The sequence below is a fragment of the Mixophyes fleayi genome, chromosome 9 (assembly GCF_038048845.1).
Source record: "Mixophyes fleayi isolate aMixFle1 chromosome 9, aMixFle1.hap1, whole genome shotgun sequence".
Lineage (NCBI taxonomy): Eukaryota > Metazoa > Chordata > Amphibia > Anura > Limnodynastidae > Mixophyes > Mixophyes fleayi.
Window position 1 is genome coordinate 110277477 of NC_134410.1, and position 15563 is coordinate 110293039.

General features: G+C 42.9%; 1 protein-coding gene and 1 pseudogene across 2 annotated transcripts in view; one reads left to right on the forward strand and one right to left on the reverse strand.

Annotated features, from left to right (window-relative positions):
* WHRN (whirlin) overlaps window positions 1–15563 on the forward strand; it is a 112607-nt gene that overhangs the window by 7615 nt on the left and 89429 nt on the right. The gene's annotated exons all lie outside the window — the stretch shown is intronic.
* On the reverse strand, window positions 14598–14667 carry LOC142102624 (U2 spliceosomal RNA; annotated as a pseudogene).

Genomic DNA, 15563 nt, shown 5'->3' on the forward strand with positions numbered 1-15563 from the left:
CTAAACATCCTGGAGCTAAATTCAGCTTGGAGATGGTGCTATACGCCAGGGGGAAAAGACCTAGATGTCAGTCTGAGCTGGAGACCTTATCAAATTATTATTTTGATTATATTATTATCGTAGATTTGTAAGGCGCCACAGTGCTCCGCAGTGCCGTATAGTAGGGAAGACAAGGACATACATAAAACAGGACATACATAAAACAAGAACAGACAAGGCAGATAAAATTAATGGAGATATAAATACAAAGGGTATGGAGGACTCTGCTCATTAGAGAGCTTACATTGTAAAGGGAAGAGGGCACAGCTGAAACGAGGAGCGAGTGTGGCTCAGAGTGGAGATTGGGATAGTTGTGAGGGTGCATTAGTGTGAATAGTGTTATCAAGGATAAGGTCACGTCTAAAAAAGAGATGGGTTTTCAAAGAGCATCTAAAGATTTGAAGACTGTGGGTAAGTCTGATTGAGTGTGGTAGGGAATTCCATAACTGAGGAGCAGCACGGGAGAAGTCTTGTAGGCGGGAGTGAGAGGTGGTTATCAGAGACCAGACAAGATCTAAGGACGGGAGGGAGAGTATTTTGAAATGAGATTTTAGATGTATGCAGGGGTAGTGTTGTTGAGGGCTTTGTAGGTTAGGTTAAGTAATTTGAATTTGATTCTGGAGGACACAGGGAGCTAGTGTAGGGATTTGCAAAGTGGTGGAGCAGATGTCAAACGGTGAGAGAGGAAGATCAGTCTTGCAGCAGCATTTAGGATGGATTGAAGTGTGGATATATGGTTGTCAGGAATGCCAGATAGCAGGAGTTTGCAGTAGTCAAGACAGGAGATGACGAGCATGTTGAGTAAGAATAGGGCGTATGCTGGCAATGTTTTTAAGGTGGAGTTGACAGGACTGGGAGAGAGTCTGGATGTGAGGAATAAAGCAAAGGGCGGAGTCAAGTGTGACACCAAGACAGCGGGCTTGGGAGACTGAGGAAAGTGTGGTGTATTGACAGTGAGTGAGATTTGAGGGCAACTGGTGACTCTGGCAGGAGGGAAGATAATAAGCTCTGTTTGGACATGTTGAGCTTTAGGTAGCGTTGGGACATCAATGTGGAGATAGCAGAATGACAGTTGGTTACACAAGATAGTACAGAAGGAGAGAGGTCAGGGGAAGAGATATAGATTTGGATATCATCAGCGTAGAGGTGGTATTGGAGGCCGAATGAGTGAATCTGTGCCCCAAGAGAAGAGGTGCACAATGAAAAAAGTAAAGGGCAAAGAACAGAGCCTTGTGGGACCCCAACAGATAGTGGGAGTGGAGGGGAGGATGTGCCAGAGGTAGAAACACTAAAGGAGAGGTTCAAAGTTTGGAAGTGAACCAGGAAAGAACTGTGTCACGAAGGCCAATGAAGTGAAGGGTGTGTAGGAGAAGAGGGTGATCAACAGTGTCAAAAGCAGCAGAGAGGTCCAGGAGAATGAGTATGGAGAAATTACCATTAGATTTTGCAGTAAGTAGATCATTGGTTACCTGTGTGAGAGCAGTTTCAGTGGAATGTTGGGGGCAGAAGCCTGATTGCAGAGAGTCGAGAATGGAATGAGAGGAAGATGGGATCCCTCAGACTCAATAGCTTTCGCTGCATGTGGAAGGGGTGCAAACACAACCCACCCCTAAAGAGAATGCAAGTAAAATTCAAATGACAAGGCTGATCAATGGTCATGCCCATTATCCACTGTAAGCAGACAGAAGGATTTAATCACTACCCAGAAGTTCCAGGTGTCGGTGAAGGAACCTGGTGGAGGCAATGATTACTCTCCTACAGCTGGAGGTACCATGTTGGTGCACAGTAAATTCTAACATCCATGAGTGGCTGTCTTGGCTAAGTGGCCCCAGAAGGAGTTGTCAGTGATGACCTGTTGCTGACAACCCAGAAAATCCCCATAAAGCATGGTGGATCAGGTGGCAGAGCAAGCCCATCTGTTCACACAAAGCATTTCTGTTTAATTGGGAGCCCTCAGAGCATGTTTATTGCAAAAGGACTTGATTTTTGTCCTGGCGGTGGCAGTGATCGAGCCTTGGCCTGTGCTTTCAATGAGACGCCCTTTGCTCCTTCTAAGAGAACTTTATTTAGGAATTTGCATTTTCTGGTGCATTTATGCCAACGTAATAAAACATTCAAATGTATCGCAGCATACACATGAACACTATGTATACACTAGCCAGATAAATTGGTGCATTTCCACAAAATGCAGTATTGGGGTACATTGTTTTCCGTTTGTAAATTAGTCCCAATGTGTTGGTGAGAACTTCACCTAATAGCTAATCTTGCCTCCTTAAAGATAAGTTGGAGTCTGTTCTTTAACTGTAAAATGCTGTAGAATATATTGCTGCTATATAAATAATATTAAAAATAATATATTGTTTGTATGTGTAATTATCCTATTTGTTAGATGTTATTTCTTTCTTGGCCCTTTAGTTGGAATGTATAAAAAAATGATTGATATAAGATGTAATTATGTATTAGATGAGAAGCCACGTCTCACATTTCACAAACAGGCAATATAATCAGATCTGTCAGAATCCTCAAAATGTTGGATACATTTGCACATATTACTAGTTGCTATTACTACTTGCTAGTAGGTCATCTCTATAAGGCAACCTGTTTTACACTTAATACTTCTTTTTTTAATAGTCTTTCATTAATTGCTGGGGCCATCTTCTTTTGCATATATTGTCTCCTAGAGGTTTATCATATGCAATGCATACTACACAGCTCTGTGACACAATAAATAAATTACTATACAAATTTCATATCATTGGCCCCTGTACCCAAGAGTGTAACTATAGAGATATTAGGAGATTCAGCAAAGAGGGTGAAGTACTCAAGGGGCCGTATACAGTGTGCACTCTACCTGCACCACTGTAAGGGACACCCCTTTCACTGAAGCAGTGTTTGTTTTGTTCCTAGCTGGGAACAAATAAAGTTGTACACACACACTCACATTATTGTATGTCCTATATGGAGTCTATGCCTCATATGGTGCCCTGAAGTTTGGAGTTACACGGCTCCTCCCTCTAATTTGCATACAGTGTGACTGTCATTACAGAGGACAGTTGCAAAAATATTGATAACTGAAAGTTCATACACCTTTGAAATAAAGGACTTGTGTGCTGTAGACTCTTGCACACTAGTTATTATAACTGAGGGATGAACTAAACCCTAAGGAAATTTAAAGCTGAGGTTTGTGCTCTCAACTATTTGTTTGTCCCTCTCTAAGGAGTCAAAGTGAGCAGGCAAGTGAGTCCGGGGTATGTCCATTGCTGTGTCACTATGGGAGGTCTCTTAGGACACACTATAAATCACTCTGGCTGATAGTATTCTGCCTCTAGTCTTTAGAATAAGTTGCCCGTCCTCTACCCTAGTTTATTGAAGATCCTCAGTAGGTGCCTTGGGTGCCAAAACCTGCTCGAGGCTAATTTTTTGATACCAGTAGTGGGCAGGTTGGTTTGGGTTCACTACCCTTAGGCTTGCTGTCGGTTCTTGGCTTCTCCAGACGCGGAACACTTTTTGCTGGTGCTTTGGGTGCCAAAGTATGGTATGAAATTTTGTTTTAGCCGGAAAACATTGAGCAGTCGGCTTCCGATGCTTAGTGGGTGCACATTCGTTTTATTTATGTGATGGCTGCACCCGCTTCCCTTCGAAAAGTCAACTTTGGTTTCGGTACAGGCACCACCTTGCCAGTCGCGTTCTGTCAGCCCAGTACAGAAGCGGATTCTCGGATCCTTGGGATAAGTGATACCCATGTTTAAGGATAAGGGTGCGTCCGGGTGAAATTATTACCCATTTATTGATATCGAGAGAGTAAATGACCCTCACTGTGATATTATGAGCATTGGTCGAAGCCGAACTGCTGCTTCCTGGGGGCGTGGCCAGCAAATCATGTAATTAGTCCCTGTCCCTCGGCTTAACTATTCCAATTTGTCCTATTACAGCAGGGGGTTGGTCAGGATGACGTGATTAGCCCCGTCCCCAACCACTTCACTAAGTGGGCAGGATGCGGGAGGTTGCCCTGCTCTCCCAGGAGTCTGGGAGAACTCCCAAATATTCTGGAGATTCCCGGACGTTCCGGGAGAGCAGGCCAACTATGCTGTGCATTATCTTTTATTATAAAATAGTGGTAAGAGGGGGAGTAAAGAGGGGACTGTTTCCAGGTTACAACATCAATCATTAAGCATTTTATAAAATATGTTGGGGAGATGTGAGTGGTGTATTTGAACAATACCCATGGTTTTGTTAATGTATACCTATATCTACCCACCACCAATAAGATAAAAGTCTCCTAATATATCATAGTGAGTGATATCGAATTACACATGCTTTTCTCATGCAGTTTCTATGCCAGTATCATAGCAAACATCAGACCTTGTCATGATTTCATTTCTGTCTGGAAAATGGGACAAACATCTTCACAAGAACAGGCTGCTGATAGAGATAATATAGCCTTTATACAAGTTCCTGATATTTACTTTTAAATGCCAAGCAAATGGCAATGATATATATCTCAAACTAACCCCTCCCCACCAGAGTCTCCAGATAATTCGTGATACTGCCTCCACTAACCCTGTCATGTCACCTTAATGCTATAGAAGGTCTTTTCTCAAATGAAATACCTGTTTGTAAACATACATGGATGAATATGGCTGTACAAGAGCAGCTTACATGCCATATGTATGTCACCTAAAGGTAAATATTAATAGTATAATTGAATGGTGTATTTTGGTCTATGTTTTCCTTTAAATAAACTGGTGAATAACCTTGAAGATATATCACATGAATGGAATATATAACATTGTTTACACTCTTTAATAGATTATATATTTTTCCTAGATCTGAATATTTTTTATACTATATGAGTCACATTCCTCTTAAGTCAATTTGTCATCACCACATGAAATCATATCAGATCCTTCATGACATCTAATGATAATTTGTCTCAGTGATTGATTTTTATAGTCTCCCAGAACCCACAGTGAATGTCTCACTTGAATGTCAGCTAAAACTGTCTCCTTCCTATTTGCATACCGGGTCGGATGCAAAGGATATGTTCAGCACAGAGAAACTGGTAAATAAATAAAAGAGTAAGCATTTTTATAGCCAATGGTCAGAGTGTATAGTATAATTTGTCATGTCATTATAGAAATATAGCGTTCTTGGAAGTCTTTGAAGCCCTTTTCAGATTTGCAACTGACATGTTCCACTAGGTATAACCAGGGACCGAAGATGGTATTACTAGACCTCTTAGCAAGGGTCTGGCCATTCCGGGTCACCCTCCTAAAGCCCCGTTTAGGGTATATAACAATTTTTTGTTGTGCTTTATACACCCTCCTGTGTACTTAATTCATGAAGCGCACTGAATGTGCACCTCAAGTCACTTTGGTTTTGCACCATTGTCCCAAGACGGCCCACCCAGGGCACTACAAGGTGCAAACCTACTTCTGCTCTCGGGAGATGCCACTGAAAACTGGAAGAGTTCCTAGGTTTGCAAGGAGGAAGATAAATCCCCCCATTCCAGAACTGTTGGGACATGTGTCCCGCTAACGGGTGCCCTGCACAACTGCTGCTGGTGCACACATAATTAAAGGGGTCTTAGCAGAGGAAAAAGACTTTGGAAGAGCTGGGCTCACACCGGGGGATGGGACATGTGACACAGCTGTGGTTCAACATGACGTGACCATGCCCCATTCTTGCGAACGCTCTGCCCTTGTCCCAAAATTAAAGGTCCAAAGAATGGGAGGTATGCTTTAAAGCAGGGTGTCAGTACTTTAAATGACTGGAGACCTTTGCTGTCCAGTCTTTGTAATCATCCCTGAGTGCCTGAAAGGGGATTATCTGACCCAGGCTACAACTGACTCCCAGCATCTGAATGGATTAGCGCTATAATCATCCAATCAGGAGCTGGCTATTACTTGTAGCCCTGTGTCAGGTGATAGGCAGAGATGGTTATGGAAGGTCCCAGTAGTTGTAAGTAGTAAGACCCTAAATTTAAGGATTATGCTGACTTGTCCACAGCAATCCTTGCAGGACGTCCAGAAAGCTGTCAGCTTTGGATGTTTTTCCTCTCAAAATATTCAGATGTCAGTTCCGAAAATACAATTTTTTGAGTAGTAACGTAAGGGATTACTGTTGCAACAAAGGTATTGAAAAACAAAACAATCTGTAAACAAATAGGCCTTTAAAGCATATAATTTGCATTCCCCAGTCAATCTATATTCATTAATTACATACTCTACCTTTATGTTACATGATTTCCTGCAAATTTGAATTCTATCTCACAATAAAATGCTTAAATGTGACAACACAACATTTTAAACTGCACTTTGTTCTCATGAAAGATAAGATAATTTTCTTAAAAGACTATTGTTGTGTACCCATACTGGTAAACATATAGCGTTTACCACTCGAAAACAGTGGTTTCATTATCCCATCAGACAGAGTGTGTGTTTTTTGTAAAGTGTTACATACCCTAAAACATTACAGTAAAACTGACAGTTTAATCACTGTCTTATAATTACCATCTATCTCTTCTGTTCCTGTTCATTCCTCATCCCATTACCCTTTATCCCCATAATAAAAATGCAGATAGACTTTCAGATATCACACTTATAATATTCATTGGCAAAGGCAGGGCAGGCGGGGATGTTCCAGGCAATTCCCTGACAGGTTAAAGAGACCTGGAAAAAAATTACTGTCAAAGATGAAATGCATTGTCCTGCCACCACTACCCCTGTACGACACCACAGCAAAGCACAGATTACAATATTAGAATGGTTATGAGCAGTGGTGGATGTGAGTCAGTATATAGGGGTATGCCCAGTGCCAGCTCAAGGCACGATCAACACGTGCCGCATCGCGGGACACCAAGACCTAGGGGACGCCCCATGACACGCACAGGTATTCATCAAGAGGTACAGTCTGACCCAGCAGTCAGGAGGGGCCTCTCTCCCCCTCCTTCATCTGCGGATAATGTGATCTCCAGTGCCCTGCTCCCTCCTTCTCATTGAGTGTTAGGCATGAAGTCATCATCACTTCCCGATGCCATCATTGAGGAGCTGTGCAGAAAAGAGCCACTACCAGAAGAGAAGGCATAAGAAAAGAAGACAAAAGAGAATAATACAGAAGAAATAAAGACAGAAGAAAAGAAGTTCTTACGAAGGGGGATTGTGTGATGAAGTGACATGGTGTGATGATGTGGAACAGTGTGATGAAGTGACATGGTGTGATGATGTGGAACAGTGTGATGAAGTGACATGGTGTGATGAAGGAGAACAGTGTGATGAAGTGACATGGTGTGATGAAGGGGAGCAGTGTGATAACGTGACATGGTGTGATGAAGTGACATGGTGTGATGAAGGAGAACAGTGTGATGAAGTGACATGGTGTGATGAAGGAAAACAGTGTGATGAAGTGACATGGTGTGATGAAGGAGAACAGTGTGATGAAGTGACATGGTGTGATGAAGGAGAACAGTGTGATGAAGTGACATGGTGTGATGAAGGAGAACAGTGTGATGAAGTGACATGGTGTCATGAAGGAGAACAGTGTGATGAAGTGACATGGTGTGATGAAGGAGAACAGTGTGATGAAGTGACATGGTGTGATGAAGGGGAGCAGTGTGATAACGTGACATGGTGTGATGAAGTGACATGGTGTGATGAAGGAGAACAGTGTGATGAAGTGACATGGTGTGATGAAGGAGAACAGTGTGATGAAGTGACATGGTGTGATGAAGGAGAACAGTGTGATGAAGTGACATGGTGTGATGAAGGAAAACAGTGTGATGAAGTGACATGGTGTGATGAAGGAGAACAGTGTGATGAAGTGACATGGTGTCATGAAGGAGAACAGTGTGATGAAGTGACATGGTGTGATGAAGTGGAACAGTGTGATGAAGTGACATGGTGTGATGAAGGAGAACAGTGTGATGAAGTGACATGGTGTGATGAAGTGACATGGTGTGATGAAGGGGAGCAGTGTGATAACGTGACATGGTGTGATGAAGTGACATGGTGTGATGAAGGGGAGCAGTGTGATAACGTGACATGGTGTGATGAAGTGACATGGTGTGATGAAGTGGAATAGTGTGATTAAATTACATGGTGTGATGAAGGAGAACAGTGTGATGGAGTATCATGGTGTGATGAATGGGCACAGTGTGATGAAGGGGGAACAGTGTGATGAATGGGAACAGTGTGATGAATGGGAACAGTGTGATAAAGTGACATAGTGTGATGAAGGCACAGTGTGACGAATGGGGACAGTGTTATGAAAGGGGACATTGTGATGTAGGGGCACTATGATGAAAGGGGAACTGTGATGAAAGGGGCACAGTGTGATGAATTTAGGACAATGTGATTAAGGGGCACAGTGTGATGAATGGGGACAGTGTTATGAAAGGGGACATTGTGATGTAGGGGCACAGTGTGATGAAGGGGAGCATTGTGATGAAAGTGAACAGTGTGATGAAGGGGGAACAGTGTGATGAAAGTGAACAGTGTGATGAAGTTGGACATTGTGATAAAGGAGGAACAGTGTGATGAAGTTGGACATTGTGATAAAGGAGGAACAGTGTGATGACAGGGCACAGTGTAATGAAGAAGAACATTGTGTAGATGGGGGAGCAGTGTGATGAAGGGGGGCATTGTCAAGAAGCGGCACAGTGTGATGAAAGGGAACATTGTGATGAAGTGGTACAATGTGAAGAAGGAATATAGCGTGGTGATGCAGGAGCAATGTAATGTCTGTATTATAAAAGATTACAATGTATCATTTCAATTACATCATTGAGAAACTCCTGATATTTCTTTGTTACTCTTTTGTGAAATATTTTTTTTTACTTATGTTTTTTCCAGTTAATAATAAAAGTATAATTTCTAAACTTAGTTGAGGGGGGGTGGGGACGCACCATAGAATCTCACACAGGGTGCTACTAGATCTGAGCCCAGCCCTGGGTATGAAATACCACCACTTCTCCTACTGCTTTGATTGTAAAACTATCACATTCCATTCATTTATATTTTCCATACCTTCACTTCGACCACTGGTTGCAAGAAAAAAATTATTTAATATCCATCCACTGTTATCCTTTATTTATAAGAGACTGTGATAACTGTGCAAAAATAAATGCAAGAAAAGAAAATATTACAATAGAGTAACTTCACGCATTGCAGCAGATACTGAATTGGAGCTTAAAAATATCCATTTATCCATGTCACCCTCTAGGGGTGTGCCAAGACATTGTGCTGCCTGAGGTGCCAAGTGAATTTGTGCTGCACTCACCACTTACACAAACCAACATCAACATTTGCAATGCTGTATAGTACAGTGTAGAAACATTATGGAGGTGATTTAGAGCCAAACATTAAAGTTGCCAGCTTGCGTATTTGCACATATGTCCTGCACACATATGTTTCCACGTCTATAATTTAATTTACACTTTCTTAATATATTTAAAACCTTAAATCTAACATATAGATGGGCCTGGAGCAAATGTGCGGCAATCATCATCATTAACTCTGCACCAGTCGGGTACAGGCACATAATTTACAGGTGGTAAGGAACATATGTCAGATACTTGTTTAACCCAAAATAAGATGCATCTCAAAGGTGTGTTTGCTTAGCTCATTAAATATTTTAAGATACCCAGTAATTTCCCTACTGAGGAGATCTCCTCAGTAAGGAGCGTCCATGACTTTATCTGTGTGGAGTTTGTATGTTCTCCCTGTGTTTGCGTGGGTTTCCTCCGGGAGCTCCGGTTTCCTCCCACACTCCAAAAACATACTGGTAGGTTAATTGGCTGCTATCAAAATTGACCCTAGTGTATGTGTGTGTGTTAGGGAATTTAGACTGTAAGCTCCTATGGGGCAGGGACTGATGTAAATGAGTTCTCTGTACAGCACTGCGGAATCAGTGGCGTTATATAAATAAATGGTGATGATGATGAGCTTACAGCGCACTGCGGAAGGACTACAGTGACAGGAGAAAGAGGTAAGCGCTTGGGGGGGGTGGCGGGCAGCTAAAAGGGGGGACCTCATGGAGGGCAGCTCACAGGGGGGACCTCGCGGCGGCGGGCGGCTAACAGGGGGGACCTCATGCGGCGGCGGGCGGCTAACAGGGGGGACCTCAGGTGGGGGTGCACAAGGGGGACCTCACAGGGGGCGGCTCACAGGGGGGACCTCATGCGGCAGCAGGCAGCTAACGGGGGACCTCAGGTGGGGGGTGCACAAGGGGGACCTCACAGAGGGCGGCTCACGGGGGCGGCTCACAGGTGGGGCCTCACGGGGCAAGCAGCGGCTCACAGGGGGGCCTCATGGGGGAATGGAGGCCCCCTTAGCCCAGGGGCCTGCATTCCCTTGATCCGGCCCTGACTGTACATTGTCTACATTTGTTCGCCCCTTTCCTCCCCTGCTCCACCCCTCATGTCATAGGCTCTCGTGTCATTTTGTGTTTGGACACCACAATTGCGGTGAGTAGCGTGAGGTTAGTATCTGAGCATTCTCAGAGCTATTTCACGCAAGATACGCTATGCAAATGGACGTAAGTCCGAACATGAATCAGGCCAATAGCCTTAAAATAAGTGTTTTCATTGTTTTTGGGTTTAGCTCTACAAATAACTTTTAACTTTGAAACATTTCCATGTCTTGTTGTTTTCCGAGCTGTTAAGATAGATTAGCTTATTTGGATTAAAATGTGTGCTACTAGTTGATTTACACATTTCAATCTATGCAGACTCTCCTTTACTGATGAGCTCTATCTGAAATAAAAACAGTACAGTACATCGGAACTTTATCCAAACAAGTTCTCTCCGTATGGGGTCGTAATTTTCTCGGAGTCATCTTAGAATGTACATAAACTGCTTAGCTAACGTAGAGAGTAATGTTAAAATAGAAGAGTAGGAGAATATACCTGTATTATTGAAAAACTGCCATAGCCTAAATTAATGTTTTTATGGCTAGCTGTGAAAAATCCATGGCTATAGCGGTCAGTCTATTTGAAGGTCAGCAGTAGATCTACATATTGACTGTAAAATTGCATCTGACCTCCGTGTTAATGACATTTGAAGCTTCTGACATCTAACAGTACAGTAATGTCTCCATTGAGGCCAGAGTGACAGGTGCAGCTGCTCTTGGAAAGTCTGCCACTGCAATCTCTGTTGTTAATAGAACAATGAAGAAGGAATGAATTTCTGGGGTGTAATTAGCTCCGTTCTGCAGTGCCGATTCCCATCTTCTTTCCTTACTAAACGACTCTCCCAGCAAAAGGCCCCCGTCTTCTTAATTAAATAGAATTCCTGCTCTGCTGCCTTTTGCCAAGGAGTCTCAGAGGAGCGTGATGAGGGAAAGGTATCACACCACACAAAAAGAGATTGGGAAGGCTTTAAACCTGAGCAGCTTCAGGGCTAGCTGTTGTTAAATGTGTGCTCAAGGGAAAATTACTAAGCAGTAGTGTGAATTATCTTTAACCATATCCTCATAAGATTTGATATATAGCCTTTGAGAATATACAAGCTCTTTTTCATAGAAGAATGAGGGCTATATGGTCTGAACAGCTTGCCTAGCACAATATTGCTTTATTGAAGGGTATCGCGCTGTGTGCTCATTTAATCAGGTACAAATCTCTCTATTAACTCCAGTAGAGGGATTTGGCCAACCGCAGAGATTTCGTCTCCTATTTAGCAGCTATTGCTTTTTAATTTCAAATGCCTGAGACTATGCTAAGACATCATCACTATGCTATGTACCACGGAAACACAACGGAGGTCATCTACGGTATGTCATGCAGAATCAGTCAGGTATTTTCCCATCTGTGATGTCGTTGGATATATTTTTGCACTGTCTGAGTGAAGATGGAACCTTTACACGCAAACGCGGTGGCTTTGCAGAGTTCATTTGGACATTTAGCCGGTAGGTGCATTTTGTGTGCCTTGGCAACATACTTGCTTATAGGGGCAAGTGTCGGGCCTGACACCACAATTTGCACCATCACTGGCTACCCCCCCATTGCCCAACAATGCGAAATACGTGATCGTGCAGTGGTTGGATGGGGTCATGATGGAGTAATTCACATCAAATCTTGCCATCAAGGCCAGACAACTTCAGAAGAAAGAATCCGAGAGAGTGGCCTAAACTGTCAGGAGTCCATTGGGAAATTTGGGATTCTCCCAGAGATTCCGGTAGAGGAAGCAAGTGTGGCTTGGCACAGAGGGATGTTCAGCCCTCTTCTTCTACCTGAAGCCTCACTTCTACAGCTGGCCCCACATGCTCTGGTCACCCAATGCTGTCTGGTGTAGTGTAGTGACTGAAACAGCGAGTGGTGTAAGGACAGGAGACGGAGAATATTTCCTCTACCTGTCTTGCCCCTACTTCTCTCATGATGTCACATCACTGGGCTACGTTGCTTGCAGAAGACTTGTGTATGCCTGCTGTCCTTCTGCAATCAATTGCTGCAGAGAGGAAGACTGGTGCTCTTGGGGGAGTACTAGGGGAGAGACAAGATCGAGGCCAAAAGATTAGGTGAACACTTATTTAACTAAGCCAAACTGAAGTTGACTTGCCAAAACTGGAGGCATTCCATTTGTTTGTGCGGGGTCAGAGTGTAACTGGCTCGATTTTACCATTGCTCAGCGTAAGTGCAAACGCAGGGCATATTTCCCAGTTTTGTGTGATATGGGACTTATGAAGTCCAACGCACTGTAATGAGAGTGGTGGGTGCCGCATACAATTGTAGCAATTTTAAGGATTGTCCACACAGCAATGGTTTTGAGCTGCTGCTTATTTGCAGTATTTACATAAAAGCCCAGAAAGTAACAGTGTCTTTACTGTTTTATCTATTTGACATACTTAGAAAGGGATATCAGATCCAAGCCAAGAAGAAGAAACAGAAGGTACATATTTGTTAAATACTTATAAAGAGTTACCCAGATTGGTAGATATTCAGATACTTAGTAGGCCCATTAGATGGTTGATCTGAGTGCTCTCCGAGGTGATTCAAATTCTAATTTTAGAGTGAACTCACAGGCCTACAATTTGGCATTGTAATAAATGCTTTAAGAACAGGAGGCCAATCATGACCTACACTAGACTGAATATAAGTTGACTAGCCTATGTGGGTTGGTCCAGACACACAATCTATCATGAGAAAGTTTCTTGTTGGTGAATCTGTCTATAGAACAAGATGACCAAACTTTGTAAACTGAGTTATTTGTATTTACACTAAGCACATCTGCAGAGAGACTGTTTTTGTGCTTGAGAGGTTCCTGTAGTTTCTCTCTCCTAAATGGCACAACAAGCTTGTGAGTGAGTACAGGGATGCAGACTCACCGTACAGACTAAATGTATCAAGCTGAGAGTTTCTAGCGGGTTTGAAAAGTGGATATGTTGCTTATAGCAGCCAATTAGATTGCAGTTGTCATTTATTTAGCACATTCTACAAAATGATAGCTAAAATCTGATTGGTTGCTATAGGCAACATCTCCACTTTTTAAACCTGCCAGAAACTCGAAGTTTGATACATTTACCCCCTGGAATTAGAGTTTCTACAAGAGATGAGCAGTTCGGATTTGGAGAAATCCAACAGATAAGAAATTTGGGGTCCGAGTTAAACCAAGTCATGACTCTGTTTCTCCAATACTTGTATCTGAAATTGAGGCAAAATGTATCCAGTAAAATGTCTGATATTGTGGGTTTTGGATCAATATCTTCTATATAGCCCTTCCCCCTGTTCTCAGATACCATTTTAGAAGAGACAGCATGTGTGTAGGGCGTTTGCCAATTGTGGACAAAGCTGCCACAAGTGACAGCGTAGCGGTTCAAATACATGGCAGTTTAACAAAAGATCCCTATGAAAACAGTAGCACAGCAGTGTGCATAAAGTGTGAAATTCCACCTCGTTACCACCTCTTGCTTCAGTTTGTGGCATGGCAGGTCATTTTTTAGGAAGCTGCTACAATGATCTACATGCGGTTGCTGAATGCTTCAAATGGGCAGAAATTTTATGGGCCACAGACAGCATCTCCTCTAATTTTTAAGAGGACTGGGTGATATGATGGTCATTTTAGACAAGTACATAGACGGTGCTGAGAGATAACGGACACAATATGTTTAGACAGCATGCATAAGGGAAAGTGATAATAGATGATAGACCAAGGCCATAATGTAAAATGGTGGAAGATGGAATTGCCCTTGGTCCCACTTACTCATATTTTAAAAATGACATGCATAGTTTAACAAACCAAGCCCTTCAGCTACAGGGACTGCACTCCCTAACCCTATACCTAACACTAATAATATAATACTGTCAACATTTGACAGCCTGATGGCCGGGGGGTGTAAAAATTGTTCTGGCTCAGTCAAAAGGCCGGGACCAAGAAAGTATAAAGTGGTGCAGGGTTCGCTCTCAGTGTATTGTGCTCTGTGCCTTACTCTATACACGTGATAGTGAGCCACCACCACCCGTGCATTTTCAGGTCACCTCCGGGCCCTGTCCCCCGGAGGCACAGACACCTCGAGCCGCCAAGTCACCACTGGATTTCTGGCATCAGACCAAGGAGACCCGTCCCTTCCAGGGCGTCCCGATCCACCCCTTCTAGGACAGATACTACACTTGATCTTAGCCAAAAGGCCAAGAAGCGTCAGTCCCTGTCACTGAAGTACTTGGTTTGTTAAACTATGCATGTTCTCTTTTGGGTGGGTGGGCCAGTGGGCCCAAGGACATTTCTATCTTGCACTATTTTACATTTGGCCTTGCAGTATGACCTTGTGTAAAATGCTATGTGGTCGACAGCTAAACATTCATTTGGTGAATATTCAGAAAGTTGCCAACATTAGGTTGAGAATTCAGGTGTCGGCAGTATTCTTAGGTCGACAATTCACATGGTGGACAGTATTCTTAGTTCGACAATTCACATGGTGGACAGTATTCTTAGGTCGACAATTCACATGGTGGACAGTATTCTTAGGTCGACAATTCACATGGTGGACAGTATTCTTAGGTCGACAATTCACATGGTGGACAGTATTCTTAGGTCGACAATTTAAATGTTGACAGTATTATATGATTAGTGTTAGGCATAGGGTTCGGGATAGGGCTAGGAATAGGGTTAGTCTAGCTACTGTCTAGTATTACTAGTATTACTGTCTAGCTACTCATACTGTGTACATTTAAATTGTTGATCTAATAATACTCTCTATATTTCAATTGTTGACCTAATAATACTGTAGATGTCATTATTGTCGACTTTCCAACCCTGTCTATATTAAGGTGTCCACCATATAAATGTCGATCATGTAGCTGTCAATTATATGTGTCACACCTGGGTGGGAGAGCCCAATGACATTTGCATCTTGCGCTTACTTTATGGCCTTGGTCTAACATCTTGTGTGAAATCATATCTACTTATGCTGCCACTGTCTGTCTAATAAGCCCTGATTACTGCCGCTGCTGTCCCTCTGTAAGTGTCATAAATGCAGCCTTATGGTTACCTTACACATGCTGCCTAATGGTGTACCTTCTTTTCTAAAATGAAAATT